Source organism: Sitophilus oryzae, unplaced genomic scaffold (genome assembly GCF_002938485.1).
Source record: "Sitophilus oryzae breed Bouriz unplaced genomic scaffold, Soryzae_2.0 scaffold_1110_pilon_pilon, whole genome shotgun sequence".
In the NCBI taxonomy this organism is placed as follows: Eukaryota; Metazoa; Arthropoda; class Insecta; order Coleoptera; family Curculionidae; genus Sitophilus; species Sitophilus oryzae.
The window spans coordinates 1,173,182-1,180,807 of NW_022145739.1; the positions used below are offsets into that span (position 1 = coordinate 1,173,182).

General features: G+C 32.1%; 1 long non-coding RNA gene across 1 annotated transcript; it reads right to left on the reverse strand.

The window, feature by feature from the left end:
• Nucleotides 1-6,851: 6,851 nt before the first annotated feature.
• Nucleotides 6,852-7,207, reverse strand: LOC115881388. Its single transcript, XR_004050038.1, has 2 exons — nucleotides 7,123-7,207; nucleotides 6,852-6,906 (listed from the first exon to the last, which is right to left on the reverse strand). It is a non-coding gene; the product is annotated as an uncharacterized LOC115881388 (long non-coding RNA).
• Nucleotides 7,208-7,626: the final 419 nt, after the last annotated feature.

Below are 7,626 nucleotides of genomic sequence, written 5' to 3' on the forward strand. Positions count from 1 at the left end.
AAAAACAATCTAAAATGTCAATTATTCCATGGATATATTGATAAATGAGTCTAATTATAAGAAAATGCATTTCTACGAAAACTTGAGATAGGTTAAAAAATAGGTTTATACAATTTGATTATGGACAATTTAATTGTGCATCTGATTCTTCTAAAATATAGAGGCACTCCATTTAAAATAAAGAAGTCATTGCCGTTTGAAAGCTAATTAATTATTTAAAGTAAAATTTTTAGGACACTCTGTATAAAGGATATTATTTTTATTATTGCAACGACAATAACTGATCAATAAATAAAAACTTTCATTAAATATTTAGTATTTAAAAACATTGATACCCTTGGAGAAATTGAAGCTTTAAAATTTTTACTGCCCAATTTCACAAAATTGAAAAGTATTTCAAAAAAAACAGGGTAAGGTTTAAGTATATAAACCTTAATCAAATATTACCTTTATTTTAACGTAGAAACAAAAATGTAATAATATACAGGGTGTTCCATTAAAAAATACAACTTGATATTTTTTATTTGTATTTAGGACACTCTTACTTGTAAAAATATTTTTAAATTGTAGCTCTAATAGTGCCTTCAACGAACCCAAACTTTACAATTTAAAAAATCTCATCGTTTAGCATACAATGACTTCCGTGTCGTATGTGTGTGAACAACCCTGTATAAAAAAAAAACATTTTTTTTAAATCACTAAATAGCATGACATTAAGACGTCATTTAGATAAATCGCGATTTTAACGATAAAATAGTGGATTTTCAACCAAGCAAGTCAGATTTAAAAAAATGATCAGGAAGATCTTCCGCAAGAAATTATTAACCAGGCAGAGACGGCTACAGCACAAATACTGCCAGAAAAGTCTCGTGGGGTATAAGATAGAGAATTCATAACATATAATTGTGTCTCAAAAACTTCAAAAAACTCACTGCGTGTTTATTATTTATTTTAGATGCATGTATACATGTGAGTAATGTCTGTATAAGCAGTGGCTGTTGGATAAAAGTATTTTAAAAATTTAAATTTTTTTTATTTTTTTTAAAGTTAAGATGTTTAGCACATAAATTCAACGAAGTTTTTTTCTTAATAAGTCACTCACCTAATATTAGCATGTCCTTAAGGAAAGACTCTAGTATAACATAATCTACTTTAAAACATACCATACTGATAATTTTCGAATGCCACCCAACTATGATATTATCGATTACCTCCAAATCACCACCTTTCTTTGCAAAAAAGACATTCCACAACCGCGACTCACAAATCTACGTACCAAATGTTTAATTCCAAATACCTAACTGTCAGACCAAACAAACTCAGGTTTTTCTTTTATTTACCCTAACCAACTCTGCATGCTAATTTATCTACCCCATTTAATTATTTCCACCGTGCGGCATTTTACGATTATTACGCAATTTGGCAAATCTTATCGCGCGGAGCTGCACCCGCAAGATCGTTTGGCTGCATTGGCCACGTTGCCACAATTTAATCGAGTGTGTATTTTCCAGGGCTTTGGCGACCGTTTCTGATTGTTTTAAAGAGACATCAGCAGGTTATTTTGAAGAGCTGCTACGTTAGGTTTGAGAGCTTGGGTTAAGAGGGTAGAAATCTCAAATTCAAGAAAAGTTTTAAAACTTCTTTAATAATATTTTTTTTTGAAAAAATATTGTGGCTTGTTACTCTCCAAAAAATCCGTATGATTAATGTAGGTCCATCTGTCGCTGCCACAGCAAAATAATGTTATAACTTACTCTGTTCACAGTTCGGTTCTACACTAGTTCTAGATACGGAAATTTGCCTCAGTTACGATCAAAAATTATACAATGCTTAACACATTACCGAATAATGTCGTTGGACTTGTTTCATGTTCCCGACTTTGTGTGCTCCACCTCGCTTCCAGCCTTAACGATTACTTGTAAGAACTGTAATGCGTTAAAAACTTAACTTTATTATCTCAATTTTGCTCCTGATGATCCACTTTCTTATCTCTGTGTGTAAACTTACACAGTTTATTTTTTATCGCCGCCTTATGTTTAATGCTGTCGCAGGGGCAGTACAATTAATACATCAAAAATAAATCCTCTTTTGGGACCGACGGGCTAGGACTTAAAAATGTTTTCAAATCTGCCAGAAAGCACTCTGAAGCACCTAACAAACTTTAATAAACATTCGTTTTCCAAAAATGGTATTTTTCCAAAATGTCTTAAGACCGCAATAATCATTCCCCTGCACAAAGGAGGAGACAAAGATTAAGCTTCTAACTATCGCCTAATTGCACTCCTTCCAACACTATCTAAGATCAATAGATGAGTGAGTCTGCGTTTGGTTGTAAAGTTATAGCGATCTCGTAAGTTCCTTCTATCTGTAAGTACTCGAAATACTACTTACGTGATAGTAACAATATTGGTTATGTTGCTACGAACACCAGATCACAGATGACGCTATGTGATTGTAATCTAACTCTTAAGATTAAGTGCTTAGTACTCCCAGACGCAGTGATTTATAATTCACTATTGTATCCTATCTAGCAACATTTTCTTGTTATTTTTTCTACACGGCCGTATTCGATGTGGTATATTCAGAAGAGCCTTAACTCTAATACAAGGCTGCTTTAGCTATAACTATGGGTTCAGGGATCATCTCTCGAAATGTGTTGTTTTAAGTGATAAATGCTGTAGCCTAACGAGAGAGATCACACGATGTGGAGGTGTAATACAGCGTGATCATCTAATGCAATAAGCACAATTAAAAGAATGGCGTAGTACCACTAAGGCCTTTTAGTAATATTCGCGTCAGTGCTGCGCCTTCATATTTATGTTTCTTCGTTTCTTGATTAAACGCACTCATTACTAAAGTATAAAACACAGTTCGGTGCAAAATACTCGTCTTTGCTGACGAACACCTATATACTTGTTGAGAGGCCAGATTCGGTCGATTTTCATGAGCGTAACAAGGACATCTCGGGCATCATATATAGGTGTCGATTATATCAAATGACTTATTAAATTCACCATTAAATTCACCATTAAATCACCATTAAATCTTGCGACTCGAACCTCCTGAGTCTCAACATTTCTAAAACTAAGACTTTGTCGTATCAAAACTCGTTGCAGCCTTTTGTACTTAACCACACCACCATTGACGTCGTAAAATCTGTAAAATTCTTATGGCTTGTGTGGACAATTCTCTGAAAAATGGGGACATACCATATCGAGCTTTGTCGAAAAAAATTGAGCTCTGCCTGTTTGCATTAAGGTCTGTTTCTAAGGGGCTTAACTTGTCAGTGGCTAGAGCTGTTTATTATGCACGGTTTTGAGTCGCACCTAGGTATGCCTCCGCCTCTGGGGTGCGTGTTGTGCGGCTCAATTTGACCGCATTTTCAAGCTCCAGAAGAGAGCTGTTCGATATTCACTGGCACTAAACAGCAGAACTCATTGCCGGGGCTTTTTAAAGAATTAAAAATATTGACTCTTCCTTCCTTATTTATATTTAAATCTGTTTGCCTAATACGTAAACATGTATCAGCTTCTCAAGAAAGGCCACTCACACTTATCCACTCAGGAACGCGGAGCAATATCTTTATCTAACTACCCCACGCCTAGAAAGTTAGTTAAAGTTCAATATTATACAAAAAAAAAAAAAAAAAAATGCACAATCACATGCCATTTGAAATCAAATCCATAACATCATTTTTTCATTTCGCAGAGCATTGAACTTTTATTTACTAGACAAGGCTTTCTACGCCGTAAATGAATTATATTTGAATTGAAAATCGAATTTGATCTTGAAAACACTGGTCTAATGTTTGCTATTGCTATATTTACTAATGACATCGAAATTAATTTATTTAGAGGTCATTGATATTTTGCTATAAACTGGCTAAATATTTTTGGACTGACAATATTATTTGTATAATGTTTTGTATTATCTTTTGTTTGTTTGTTTGTGTACCTTGTTTTTTTGTTTTTTTTTACTTTGTTTGTTAGTTTACCTTTGTCTACAAATTGAAAAATTTTTTGACAATAAAGGCATTTATTTATTTATTTATTTATTTATTATTTATCATGTTTCGTTTGAGGAGCGGACATAAAAAAATCATGTCGACGACAATGTTTACAAACATGTTGAAAGACGTCTCCACCGAATCAACCCCTATCAGTAACTTTATCGGGTACATTTTGCCATTTGTACTCGTGTAGTTCAAAAGGCCAGAAGTTTGTTTTTGATTCTGTTGCTAAAATAAATTTGGTATGGAGTGGAGCAATGATAAAACAAAGAAATCTGATTGAAAAATATCAAGCCCACCCCGAACTTTGGGACACTAAGCATAATTGGTATAAGAACAGAAATAGAAAGTATGATGCCTGGAATGATATTGCAACTAGTTTAGAAGTGAAGGGGGTGGAAGTTGAGAGAAAAATAAAAATATCACCTGGACAATTTTTTGAGAGTACAAAAAGATTCAACACGTTCGGGCATGGGCACGGAAAGTGTGTACACTGCAAAATGTTCTTAAAAGACAAAAATAGGCCCCGTCCCACTCAGGATACGGAAATTGGGGTAAGTTTCTAGATTAAAAGATGAGCAAAATCAAAATTATAATTTTATTTAATTTTATTACATAATAATTTTATTTAATTATTATTTTATAAAGAAAGATATCATTGCCATTCAACATCCCCTATTACCTCTTAAAAGCGATTTTTAAGATTTTTAATGAAAATTTACTGTAAATAAAACCTTAAAAGGGATTTTAAATTTAAAAGGGGATGTTGAATACGGCTAAATAAGATTTCCAAAGTAGTTTTAAAAGTAGTTGTCCTGCCAAGGCAACCGCCCTGTTTCTGTTAAAAAGTTGCTAGCAAATTCATTTCTGACATCCTGGGCAGAGACCACTTTTCCTTCCGATTCTATTTAGTGGAAGCATAGATGTTAACCGCTCATCATTGTCTTGTTTCCACAAACCTTCTATAATTACTCATATTTTATATATATTTATATATTCTCATATTTGACAGATTATTTTATTTATTTATATATGTTCTCATATTTGATAGAATTTGAAATAAATTATGGAAACTAACAGATTTTTATTCAGGCACAGAACTGGTACGAAATCTGTAAATGTCAGCCACATATGTTTCTTAAAAGTTTGAAAAATTTGTGACACTTAGATTTTTATTGTTATAGCTTATGCAGCAAAACCATATATTGGTAAAATGTATGGAGTGTAGAGGTAAGGAGAAATAACTCCGTGCATTAAAAATGGTCAAAAAGGGAAGAATTAAGATGGCGCTGTTGTAGCAAGATTCTAAAATTTAAGACATGCGCCGAACATTTTAGAACAGATGATTCAAGACATAAATATTTGACGTGAAGCAAACGCGAAGCCGCGGGTTTAAAAAAATACAATTTTATTTCATGTTGCATGAAATAAATTACAGATTTTTATTCAGCAGCAATAGATTCAGTTCTTTTTATTGTTTTTCATAAGTTATTTCGCAAATGTCATTCAAGACGACGAAAAAATATTCTTATCGTTTTAGCTTAAAATTAATGGTGGTAATTTATAATTAAGACAAATTTTATTTAAATAATAATTACAGATAGGTTTAAAATAAATATAATGCAGCTTTAAAATAACTTCATACCTACATTGATTCACATTGATTTTAGTATAAAAAAGTCAATATGTGGTTTTATTATCGATTATTCAGATATCAGAGCCTCTTTTTATTGTTTCTCATAAGTTATTTCGTAAATCTCATTCAAGATGAAAAAGCTTTTAGTTTAAAATTAATGTTAATTATAATTAGGAAAACTTTATTAAAAGTTTAATTGATGATATGGGATTTTAAATAAATATAATGCAGGTCAAAAATAACGTAACACATTTTATTTAGTATAAAAATTAAGCCAATATAATATAATTTTATACTGTACAAGTATTTATTTACGTTTTGCCATCGTAGTTGCCATTCATTCAGAATAGTGAATTTTAAATGTTCGATAGTCAGATGGCTTAACTGCCTTAATATCAACTACTTCTAGACAAGAATCGTGTGCAGTATTATCTTCTTTTTTACTCCCAGCTATTCCAACATGGCTTGGGACGTGAAATAATAATATAATTTATAGCCCTTCCAGATGCTCATGTCTTCCTTGTAGTTCACCCAATAGAATCGTTCTCGCAGCTTCCTCCCAAGTTGGTAGTTGCTATTCATTCAGAATAGTGGATTTTAAATTATATTTGGTAGTCGGATGGTTTAACTATCATATAACTATAACTACTTTTTTAATAATTCTTTTTCAATTTTGCACTATAATTTGCATCCCACGCCGTAATATTTTTGAATTTCGTTTCCTATTGTTCCATGGCTTGAGACGTAATGCCCTTCCAGATCCTCATGTATATGTCCCTTTTCCTTGCAGTCCACCCAATAGAACCTTCCTCTTAGCTTCCTCTCAAGTTGGTAGTTGCCATTCATTATGAATAGTGGGTTTTAAACATGTTTTGTACTCGGATGGTTTAACACTGTAACATCATAAATAAATTGTATACCAAATATCAACACATAATGGCCAAATTAATATTCATATAAACCCTTATCAGAAGAAAATATTTTTTGATCCAAAAGTTTCTTTTTCGTTATTAGAATAAATTACCTGCAATTTGTTAATTCATTACAACATTGAATAAAAGATGCAAAGTGTTTATACATACTATAATAGATAAATCTTCATTTAATATTATGTGATAGATCTGCTTGTTTGTAGGATCTAGACTCATAAACTCAATAATTTCTTTTTATTGATATAACCAATAAAGTGGTAATGCTGAAATTTTGTTTTGATTTGAGCAGTAGGGTCCATTATTTTCCATTATTTGATGCTGTTATTGCTCTACAAAATGTTGATCTTTATCAAGGGATGTTTATGTGTATATAATATTATTATTTATGTATAATAATACTGTATGATCGAAAAACACGGCGTCCAGTTGGCTTGGAAATGAACATCTCGATGACATTCTCCATATCATTTTACATATAAACATTGCGCAATCTTCATTTCATAGGCATCGCTGACGCCGATTTTATTCGATCAAATTGTACTTACGTGTGTAATATTCATTTAATGGTTCCTGTTTTAGTTGCTGGTGTTCATATTTTGTTTTTTTTATTGTGTTGTTGCTCTGCAAAATGTTAATATTTATGTGTATAACATTACTCTTTCTGTATATCTCAGAGACAAAACGGCGTCAGCGATGGCGAAATGAAGATCGCTGTCATTTTATATGCGTAAATATAGCAAATACCATCGATTTTCATTTTCCAAGCCAACTGACGCCGTTTTTTATTTGATCATACGATGTGTATAATATTCATTTAATGGTGCCCTTCTTGCTTGTTGCTGTTGTTGCAATTCAGAATTTAAATTAACCTGAGGCAGTAGGTAGAGCTTCATCCTCCAATATTTTCCTATATAAATACTGAAGTGGACAGTATTTCTGATGACAATTTTATCACAAACTTTAACATCTTGTTCTTTAAAATGAAACTGCCATATCTTATCTGTAGATTTCAAAGCAATATCTAAATGCTTTTGACCATCACTGTAATC